We start from the raw sequence: 12,283 nt of genomic DNA, 5'->3' as shown, positions 1-12,283 counted from the left end.
TATAAAATTATATATTGTATATCACGCTACTGTGTGTCAAAACTTATAACTGACGTTTCAACCTCCATGCCAGGAGCTGTCATAAGGATGATATGTAAATAATAATATAATTTAGTAAATTTTATAATGTATCAAAAGCATAATTAAAAACTTCATGATTTAAAAAAAACATCACTTTAATGAAAATCAGAGAAATTTCATGGCATAAAATTGTAAAATAAACACAAATTTACAATTCCAAGAATTTTTTAAAATTTAAACCACCAATTCAAATTTTTACCTTTTTTATCTTTTTTTTATTTTCAAAGGACGAAAGATCTTTACACAAATGTGTAACACGTGCAATTCGACTGACGTCTTTTTTTTTTAAGAAATCTTTATAATTATGAAATCTTTTCAATTCAATTAAATCAACCAGGTTTCCAAGAAAATTTCGATGCACGAAAAACTCCAATCATACTTCAGAAAGAATCTCAAATTAATGTTAAATAACGGATGTACTTCCCACGAAATATTTTAAGAAAAAATTGAATACGGTGGAAATAATATGTAATATGTCACATATTAACGAGGAAAAAATATTGACGAAATTTAATATCAATATTACCCTCGGCATGAAATAACATGTTGTCAATTTAGAAAAAGCAGTAACAAGGAAAATGTCGTTGGGTGATATGAAAATAAATCGAAACATTATGAAATTAATTGAAACATCTTATAAAATTCTTCATAACTGGTTTTCGAATAGGGGTATTCTATAAAAGACGCGAATTATTATTTTTAAACAATTGAATCGTAATACTGCTATTCATATCTATCAGATATTCGACATTTTCACCAAATAGAACGATTTTTAATTTTACTTGATAACTATCACTTTTTCTTAAATTCTTTTAAGACACGTGTTTCGACGCATTCTGCATCATTTGTATTTTCTTTAGCTCTTAAACTCCTATCTTTTTTTCCATTTCGCCAGACTAGCCACTGCAACGTGTTGCCGGGTACAGCTATTTTAAATATTAACAGATTTTAATACTAGATTTATATTATCCACTGACACTTCGTGATGGAATTGCATTTTTAATTTATTATTAGATTAAAACCAATATTTTTAGCTTTTCCACTTTTTTATTTGACCAGCGACCGGGTTTCGTCGTTACCGACATCATCAGACTGGTTATCACTTTTTACGTCGTTACCGACATCACCAGTCTGATGATGTCGGTAACGACGAAACCCGGTCGCTGGTCAAATAAAAAAGTGGAAAAGCTAAAAATATTGGTTTTAATCTAATAATAAATTAAAAGATTTTAATACGATACAACGAAAGTCTTATGAGTATTTTCTAAACATTTTCCAATCCTAGTGAATGGAGGAAGAAAAAATAATGCCTTAATTAAAGCTATAAAATGAAGTCATACACGAGGGAAACTTAAATATTTTTATTTTTCTTAATAAACATGTTTTCAAATTTTTTTTACACATTGTGCGTGGCAATGAGGATAGCCTGGAACGACTGGTTGTGATCGGTAGCCTGGAGGAGAAGAGAGGGAGAGGAAGATCCCCCACACAGTGGATCGATCAAGTTAAGGCAGCAGCAGGCACCTCGGTGGTTGGAGCGCTACGTGCAGCGCAGTCAAGGGATAACTGAAGAAGATTCATTGCTTCCACAAGGGTCACCCTCAGTGATGTGGAATAATACGGAGAAGAAGAAATTTTGTTTATACGTATCACTGATTTTAACAAACTTTTTATTTTTAAATTTATTCGAAATATATGTATAATATGTATTTAAAATTGCAAACTTTAAAATAATGAATTCCCGATAAACTGCACTTCAGGCAGTTTGTTATCGAATTATGTACGATACATTGAATTTGCCTAATAAAAATACCGGCTCCGAATTCATATGAAAATGTATTAAAATACATTGAAGTTTTATCACTCTTTAAACGATTGCTAAAATCATAAATCAAATTCAAAAAAGGCAAAACTATAAACATCGGAATGGTGGTATTAAAAAAGTAATCACGGCAGTGTCGGAAACCGCACTGCATTTTTAATTTAAATTTTAAATAGGAAATACGAAACGCGAAATGCGGTTTGGGTTGCTAGTTCCCGTGGTCAGGTCCAACACCATTCGACTTGAACACAATACAATATTGCCTGCGGTGTGCTCAAAACAATAAACACGACACGATTGATTTACGATACACTATATTTTTAATTTTCAAAGGGATCAAATTTTATTATTGAAAGGAGGGTGGATGCTGGGAACAGAGTTAGTGGTGGACCGAAATCAGTTGTAGCAATGAAAACCTTTCAGAGAAGGTCAAATGGCAGTGTACAGTGGAATCTTGGTTCTAACCCCAATGTATGGAAGTGAGGCATGGAAATGGCAAAAGAAGGATAAAAATAGACTGAATGCAGTCAAAACAAATCTTTTCTTCTATTCCTATCACTGTCATCTCCCTTCTCTTTATCCCATCCTTGTCTCATGTCTCTTCTTATATATAGACTTTTCTTATGCATAGTTGTGAAGAACTGTAATTGGTACTCATGATTTTTTTTTGTATTCTGATTGATGATATATTGTAACTGTTGTTTTCCAATAAAATAAAATAAAATAAATAAAAAATGCGCGGCAAAACGATGTATAATTATAATAATGTGGATAATTTATATAGCGCCATTTTCGTAAAATACTACCTCTAGGACGCTTATAAAGACTCGGATAATAATAGGTGATGATGATAATGATTTATAAAAAAATAAAAATAGAACATCGTCAATCGTAGATGATTCCAATGATAGATGTTTGAATGGTACAAGGAAAGAATGTAAGGCGTAGATGAGCATTATCCATCAAATTGACAAAAGTGTGCTTAGATGGTTTGGGCATGTGAATCAAATGAGTGAAGAAATAACAGGAAAACTAATTTATGAGATGAAATTAGTATTAAAAAAAGAAACTTGCCTCTTTTATGTATTTTAAATACATGAAAGTGGTCTGGACAGGAATCGGAATAATAGGCGGGTATGTATGAAGAGATGCATGAATATTAAATTGGTGAGGCATTCTATTCTCTTTGCCCACCCCTGCGTGAAAGCGGCGAGATGGTTACTTAGTAAGTCAGTATATCTTATTTTAACTTTGATCGTAAAGAGACATTACCTGGGGTGGTATTATAGTGAAAAGTAAACGAATAAAATATACCTTTACTTCTGGTCTTTTATTTCTAACGTACTTGGCACGTTGACCGCTTGTGGATACGTTTCGTCAGGACGTTAAAGTTAATGACTTTTTTTTTACGAATATTCGTTTTTTACCGAATGGAAGCAAAGTTAGATTTATCTTTACTGCGAAGTTAATATCCGTATGGAACCCCAACCCTGAGAACAGAATACACACTAAAGTTTTCGTTTCAACTAAGTGGTGAACTAAAAATTAACTTTGCTACTATTCGGTAAATAAATAAAAAAGTTTGTAACCTTTATTCGGTGAAATAAATTCCTGATAATACAGATCGACAACAGGTTGACAATAACATTTACAGTGATGCCTCGCATAACGAACGCTGTGCACAACGAACTTTCTGTTTGTACATTACGCGACTAATACAACGGACTGTCGTTATTTATCTTGCCGCTCCGGAAGCTACATCTGACATCGAGGAAGAGCAATCTAATCATCCAATCACAACTGCTACCATAAAGACAACCTAGTCAATGATTCAGGAGTTTACCTACATTCACTATCCAATCTGAAAAAAAAATTGAGAAGAACAGGATCAACGATACTCTTGCCCGTTATTTCAGAAAGAAGATGGAAAAAGAGATACCCTGGAAAGGGTTATCAAGATGCCAACAGCCAAGAAGCAAGGAATGGAAGAAAGGGATTTGACCCTGCAAGCTTCTGCAAACTACCTCAATTTTAATCTGACTAAAAATAAAAATAAAAACGTAGATGTCTTTTTTATGTTACAGTACCAAATTTTATGCTACATAACGAAATTTCACATTTCTCATAACGAATTTACTCCTGGAACGAATTAAGGGCGCAATGCGAGGCATCACTGTATCTCAGAGCTAGCTAAATGTCATTCCAAATGAGAATTTTCAAATAAATACGCAGAAACCATTAAATAAAGTTTACCTACCTCCCCTTATCAATAATTAATCTAATTTGTTTTCCTAACTTAACTAAAATACATGAATTCGAATTGAGTTGGAACTGTGAATAAACAAAACTTACATGCGTAGCAGAAACAACGTTTGCACAGTTTCAATTATATACTACCTTCGTGTATGCTGTTAACAAACAATAAAAGCGGAAAAATACTGTACCCGTGATTTCTTCTTACAATGAACGAATGTTAAACAAATGTACAGAGCACTCTCTTTATCCATGTTTAATTTAACGTTAGTACAAAATCCATATAGCGATAAAGCAAAATTATTTATCGAATAATGAAAATAATTTTGTATGGAACACACCATATTGCTAACTCCTTTCAACAACGTCACATATCGAAAAAAGCTAATTTTTAGATGTGAATGTTTTCGGAATGCCCAAAAAATGTACTATATCTCAGCAAAAGCGGCATATTTTTAACTTAATATTTACCCGCTACAGGACAAATGGTGTTGTTTTTGCATTTTGAAGAAAAGGTGTTTATAACAAAAAAATTAAATTCCAAACATTTTTCAAGTTGAGAAAAAACAAAAGCATTCAGGTTTTAATTAAAAACATCTGTTGCACAGTAAATAGTTCAATAAGTGGACTGATATTTATTTTTAATACATTTTATTATATATTTAAACTTTAAAAACGATCTAATTTTTTGTCAATCAAGTTTTTTGATAAATGACGTTGTTGAAAGGAGTAAGCTATTTGAAAACTGACATAGAACCACAAAATCCAAATTAAACAAAACTTAACATTTACATACCCCTTTTGATCAATATAAAATTGATAACTGTGCAATACAGGTGTAAAACCTGCTTCCATTATCTACAGTCCTTAAATAAAGAAAATAAGCAAACAAGAGCTATTTGTAAATGGGCATTGGTTAAACGGAGGTGGTTAATTATGAAATATGTAGATCATTCGGCCATGTCATATTTGATTGCATGTCATAATCAATTTTCTATCGTTTAATTTTATAAATAAATATTAATTCATTAATATTATAAACATATAAAGTTCAATAACGGTCATTTAATACTTTCAATATTCAAAATATTTAAAGCAGAAATTAATTAATAATTAAATTTAATTATTTGTCAACGAAATTTGATACGCATTAATTTTGTAAAATCTAACTATCCCGAAGCGTTGTGAGAAAAAATAAATATCTATGAAACCACTTTGTTAATGATAACTTCTAAATTATTTCACCAAAAATAATTTTCTTTTCTTTTAGATTGATATACAGTACTTTCAAACGTTGATGTCATAGTTTTGACATGAAGTCGAATTCGAGGGTGATGGATGATGAAAAATACTATGTTATTATTGTATAAATAAAGGTATTTTTCATTTAAGTATAAAACATCTCTTTTAACCCTTTGCATTCGAATGCCGACAATATGTCGACATGGTAATTTCCCCAATAAATCGGTTGGCGACTATATGTCGCCACTATGTACCGTTATGTTAATTAAAAATGGATAGATTTTACCACAAAGTGACTGCCGAATCAATTAATGAAATTACTGTTATGTTGTTTAAATAATAAAAAGCCGGGATACGTACTAACGCAGGTACAATTTTGTCCCGCCATTTGCTCAAGGTCCTTGCTAGGATTAATTCACTTAAAGTTTATAAAAACTTTAGAAGATCAGTTAGTAGGGGTAGTAGGCCGTCTACTTCTTCAACTTAGGTCCGCTTGGATGGCAAACTACATATTTTGCCCATAGGATCAAAAAGAGACTGTATGGTTTGCTCACGGAGGGACAAAAATTGGCAAAGGAATGAGACTTATGAGTTATGTGACACTTATCCTGGGCAGCCTAGGATGCATTTGAACGATTGTTTTGTTAGATACCATACATTATTCTGCCCATGATTGTAAGCCAAACCATATCTTTGGAACTCACGTTTATATCATAAATCTTATGACGCTTTATGTTTGAACACATGTGAGCCATCTATGGTTGGTTTGAGAAAGATTTTATTTATCAGAGAATCTTTTATTTAGATGTATGCAAGATCTAAACCGGATTGATTTTTTTATGCAGATTATTTTATTCACAATATTTTTAACAAGGATTTGGACATACCCAAAAGTGTCATGAAGATTTACATATATATATACATATATCGGTACCAATTTATAAACGAACGTCGATTTTCATGGTCACATAATTACAGAGCCATCTTTTTTAGGTTAACCGGTGTAATTCGATAATTAAAGAGAACATGGCGCGCTGAATACGGACCTTGTAATTGTGACCGAAAATCGGGAGGCGGAATGTGTTTTTATCATCAACCATTTTGTACAAAAGCACATATTATTTGAATCTATGAAAATGTAACTCCATTTGTAAGCTTTCTTGAAACGAATTTAAGAATGTCCCTTATAATTTATGTTTTTCACTTTTTCATTAATTGATTCGAGAGTCAATTTGTGGTAATATCCATTCCTTTTTTTAGGTTTTACTTGGAAAATACCACTATAATATGTGTTGATTCAAATTTATTTCAGTAGTTTTTTTTACATGAATTTGCTTGTAACGCTGGGATAAAGATGAAGTTATATACATTGTTAATTTACAATTTACTTTGAATACCACTATTCCTTAAATAATTGTGAAACATTTCAATAAATTATTATCATTATCAAATATTTAAACACGTCCTAATACATAGATTTGATAATAAAAAATAGAGGTAATGATCCAGAACGCTTCGAAACACGCGTCATCATAGATTTATTTTAAAAGTGGTACTTACCAAGTAAAATAAAAAAAAATAGATAAGTTACCAGCCGAATAAATTAATAAAACTATATCGTTGTTTATTTATTACACTTTACTCCTTCTCCCTACGTTATATTCTACTCAAGTTCCTTCTCTGTCATGTAACGAAATGTGCCTAATTAACATGACACGTTCTTAAAATTTCAATCTCAATTCTCGTCTAATTATCGATTATCGAATCGCGTATAAATGCAATTATGATTTTGTAAGCGGAAAATGTTCCGAGTATGAACGATTCATTCTCCGGCTCGTTTAGAATGCTCACATAGCGCTAATACCCCATCGTACATTGCAGAATTCTGTTTGATAAATACTTTATTGTGCAGGTGCATATAAAAGTGATGTGTGTATACATATATAGAGGACCTTTATTCCCTTTCCCCTGCGCGATTTTATTAGTGGATAAATATGCAATATATTGGAGAAGAAAACCGTGTAGGAAGTCTTGGGGAAAATGCACATTGCTCGAAGGGAGTAGCGAGCAAGAAATCGATTCTGAAGGAGGGTTCCTGCCTTGGGAGAGTTACCGGCGCCAAAGTGTCGCCTGACTTCGAACTGCAAGGAGAACCCAAATATAGGGCGGCGGTATGATGTCTTAAATTCCACAATTAATATTATACTCTCCGTGAAATGACAAGCAAATACTGATTGCGACAGACATAATTTAATCACGCCTTTATTTTTTGAATATCCCCGTTACATATTTGTAAATTATTATCAATCAAAACACATAGAAATAAATCAGAGGTAGGCAGAGAGGATAGAACGATACGCTCCCCTGTCCTGGCATACACTACTAGCTTTATTTCTTCACATCCATACATATAGTCGTCATACATGCCCTCCGGTTACACAGATTTTTGATACGACTGTAATTAAGGTTTCGATTGATCTGGTCATGCCAAATCTTTGTCAAATCGCCCGTCCTCGTTCACCAAATATACTTTATTAGTTATTCTCTCGCTATCCAGTCGCTCTACATATCCATACCACCTAAAATAACTTTCCATAATCATTTCAACTATCCCTAATTCAACCTTATATTTCTATCTAATATTTCCTGATTTAATTCCGCCGTACAAAGATTTTCCACAAATTCGTCTGAGAAAGCGCAGTTTAAGGACGTTAACTTTACTTATATAATTTATTTGAAAATTCCGTATTTCGCTTGTAAACATCAGTGTCGGTACTAGTACTCCGTCGTGAATTACCAGTATTGATTTCATGGACATATTTTTATTTACAATCGTTTTATTCAAGCAATATTAATTAAACTCCCTGCATTCATCCGTCTTTCAATATCTTTATATCTATCATTATTATCCTTTTATCATTATCATAAAAAAATCTTGCACTCTACAGTATCTACTCAATGAATTAGGGCCACGCAGAATTTCGCGCAATTTCTCAATTCAAACAGGAATAACTCAGAGAAAACCTTGAATAAAACAACATTGAATTTTATTTACACATGAACACTTTATTACGCTTAAATTATGCATATATTTTCATATAAATATAGTTAGTATTTAGTATTTCCACCTTTGGCAGAAATAACTGCCTCAATTCTTTTTGGCATACTTAAAATGCACTGTTTTATCATGTTTTTTATTTCTTCGTCTTCTGACCAAATTTTTTGAATATTTTTTTTAGACAGTCTACTGTCGGATTTGGAAATGAGTATACCTTATTTTTTAACATGCTCCATACGTTTTCTATAGGATCAAGGTCCGGAGAATTTCCAGGCCAGGGGAGCAAAGGCAGATTTTTAGTAGACAAAAATTTTATTATTGATTTAGCCCGGTGGCAAGGTGCCCCATCCTGCATGAAGGTGTATGGACCTTCTGTTGGGTCGAGTGTATGGTAGAAGGGCAATGAAATTCGTTCGAGGACCTGCTTATAGGAATTTTGTATCATTGTTCCTTCCACGAAAAACAACGGCCCAGGTAAATTGTTAATAATACATGACCATATCATTGTTGCAGGGGGTGTTTGATAACTTTTACCACACATGCCTCATTGTAACGTTCCATTGGTGTTCTCCTGACGAATCGACGGCTCTCTGTCACGGCTTCTAACCGGCACTCATCACTAAAGATGACCTGAAAAATAATGAAAATTTAAGTTTAATTCAAATATATAAGTTTATTTAGTAAAATGATATGTTGAAAATTCAATTTAAATAAATACCTTTTTCCAATCATCTACCGAGTAATTTCGATGTAGCCTGGCCCATTTTAATCGATCCGCTTTCATTCGTGGTGTCAATTTTGGTACTTTTACAGGGCGCCTGCATTTTAGATTTACTTCGTAAAGACGTCGCCTGTGTTGATACCGATATATTTATACCCTCTTCTTCCAATTTTATTTTTAATGTTTTTGCTGATGCACTACGGTTTTCTAAGGCACTTTGAACGATTTTTCGATCAGTCCTCGGTGTTGTTTTTCTAATCCTACGACAGTTCTTTCGTCGATTGCTGGTGGCGGGTGACTGATTTTTTATTGATTTTGAAATTCTGTCCACTGTTTGACGAGAAACGTTTTCTTTTTTTGAAATTTCTCTATTAGATAGTATTCTTAATTTCAGTAGCACTATAACACTGGACTTTTTTTCCTCAGAAATGTCTTTACTTTTTCCCATTTTGTCCTTTTCAAAAAAAACACTTGTGTTTACAAAAAAAATTTATACTTTATGAACTAAAATTAAAAATTAAGTTTTTTTCACAAGACACGATAACTACATAACCTCTCTGAACAAAACAACAACCAGAACTCAAGAAACTTCACTAATAAATGAGATAGGACTATTTTTTGAACTTTCAACTATCTGTCTACCTGTGCTAATTAGGGACCTTTCTCAGAAAAAGGGTTTGAAATTTTGTAAAGGCTTAAATAATCCAGGTATATTTTACATATTATTGAAGGTAATATACATGATATTAGATGTCAATAGAAAACTTAAAGTATTTATGTAAAATAAATATAATAATCCAAAAGATTTCAGAGTATTCAAAAAAATAATGGGTGGCTAAAAATAAGTGGCCCTAATTCATTGAGTAGATACTGTATTTATAAATGCTCTCTTTAATTTGCAATTATAATTCAGAACGAGAATGATTTGAAAAATACGGTAAAACAAGTAGGCAATTTTATTCGTTTTGCTTTTTGTTCATTTCAAAGCGCAAAAGTACTTCGTGTGATTAAAAAAAGCTATTTATATCGGAAAATAAATCTAAGTAATTAGCCATCCCACAGAAGTAAGAGAGTATAAAATGCACTTACACTCAAGCTTCGAGTATATTTTACTCTAACTTTTGGTTACAACAGTTCAAACACTCATGCAAACGATATCATACGCTGAATTTCCTTCAAATAGAGAACTCGAGAAAAGTTATCTTAGCTTTCTCGACTGTTTACAGTACAATTTTCCATAGCATTTGATGCACTTTTTCCGCAAGTTTTGTTTACATAAACTTAACGCTACTGTTTTAGAACATAATGTTAGCTATTCATTGGAATAGAGGGCTTGATTTTATTGATTTACGATAGATGTAAGATATTAACCATATAGACTGTTGCATCAATTCGAGCTGTATTGTAAACACGGGAAAGTTTGGCGAACTTTCCTCAAGTTTTGTTACTAATGGATATTCGACCTAAAACTATTGTTTAATCTCTAGCGTTGTTTTTCTCATATACGAGAGTTTAGTACGACATTTGGTATGAATTTTAAATCACCTAAAATCTATAAAACTAACCATCACGCTGCTTTCCGCCGGGGTAGGCAGATTCATGCACATTCATGCATTTACTAATAAACTTCTTCACTAGCCTGTCCTCCACTGCCGGATATACGCCTCTTCCATATCCTATTTTCACGCGCCGATTTTTCCGACTCCCGATTTGACCATGCCCCCAAGTATTTGAAATACTAGATCAGCCATCTTGTCCTCGGATTTTTCTGCTTCTATTTGCAAAAACTTTCACTTTTTTTTAATTATATAAAATTTCTTTTACTGTTCATTCTATTCACACGCTCAAACCATCTCAACGTACCTTACTTAAATCAATAACACTGAGTTGTGTATGTTTCTGGAATGCCCAGAAAATGTACTATATCCCAGCACAAGAGGTATATTTTTAACTTAATATTTACTCGCTACAGTGCAGAAAATGTTGTTTTTGCATTTTGAAGAAAAGGTATTGTTTATTTTTTTTTTTAATAAAATAATATTTTTCAAATGGAGAAAAAACCTATAGGTTTTACCTAAAAAGATCTGTTGCACAGTAAAAAGTTCAATAAGTGGCTTGATATTTATTTTTAATACATTATGTTATATTTTTAAACTTTAAAAACGTTCTCCTGAAAAATCAAGTTTTTTGATTTATGATGTTCTGGAAAGGAGTGAGCGATATGACAGTAAATTAATTAATTAAAACCAGTTACTTATACCGCTCACTCCTTTCAAGAACGTCATAAATCAAAAAACTTGATTTTTCAGGAGAACGTTTTTAAAGATTAAAAACATAACAAAATGTATTAAAAATAAATATCAAGCCACTTATTGAACTTTTTACTGTGCAACACATCTTTTAAGGTAAAATCTGAAGGTTTTTTCTCCATTTGAAAAATATTTAATATATTTAAAAAAATAATTCAACAATACCTTTTCTTCAAAATGCAAAAACAACATTTTCTGCCCTGTAGCGGGTAAATATTAAGTTAAAAATATGCCGCTTTTGCTGGGATATAGTAGATTTTCTGGGCATTCCGAAAACACGCACTACTGAAAATTGACTATTTTTGATTTATGACGTTCTTGAAAGGAGTGAGCGATATATAACCAATTACTAACACATTTACAATCCTTTTAACGGATTTATTTTTATTTCGTAAGAAGCTCGAATGATATCGTATCAAGAATATAACATTCCATAAATATAAACCCATTAGGACAACTTTATCTGGAATACAATATTTTCCGAGCCATAAGCGCCGGGTTATAGAAAATCACCAAGTCGGTAAAATACCGCTTCCCTTTTTCAACTCTTAACTTCAACTTCAAGTCTTAGTCTTACGCCGTTCTAGTGGGAGGCACCCTTAAGAGATTAAGGTTAGCATTTTATTCCTCGAGAAACTTTATGAAATAAATTCATATCATCCGAGATTTTCGAAACCTGTTAAAATTTTATATTTTTCCAACAAAATATTACCACGCGTTCATTTCGTTATTTGTTTTTGTGAATATCTCTAGTAGGTACATAATTGGCGGGAAGGAAAGAAGGAAATTTAACTGGT

General features: G+C 32.2%; 1 protein-coding gene across 6 annotated transcripts in view; it reads right to left on the bottom strand.

Annotated features, from left to right (window-relative positions):
• The window catches only part of trio (trio Rho guanine nucleotide exchange factor), a 502,261-nt gene that overhangs the window by 383,286 nt on the left and 106,692 nt on the right, over positions 1-12,283 (bottom strand). The gene's annotated exons all lie outside the window — the stretch shown is intronic.

The sequence above is a fragment of the Brachycentrus maculatus genome, unplaced genomic scaffold (genome assembly GCF_059751285.1).
Source record: "Brachycentrus maculatus isolate JH-2025_06_01 unplaced genomic scaffold, ASM5975128v1 h1tg000144l, whole genome shotgun sequence".
NCBI classification, from domain to species: Eukaryota; Metazoa; Arthropoda; class Insecta; order Trichoptera; family Brachycentridae; genus Brachycentrus; species Brachycentrus maculatus.
Note: the sequence above shows the minus strand (reverse complement) of the source record. Positions and strands in the feature narration are given on the sequence as shown.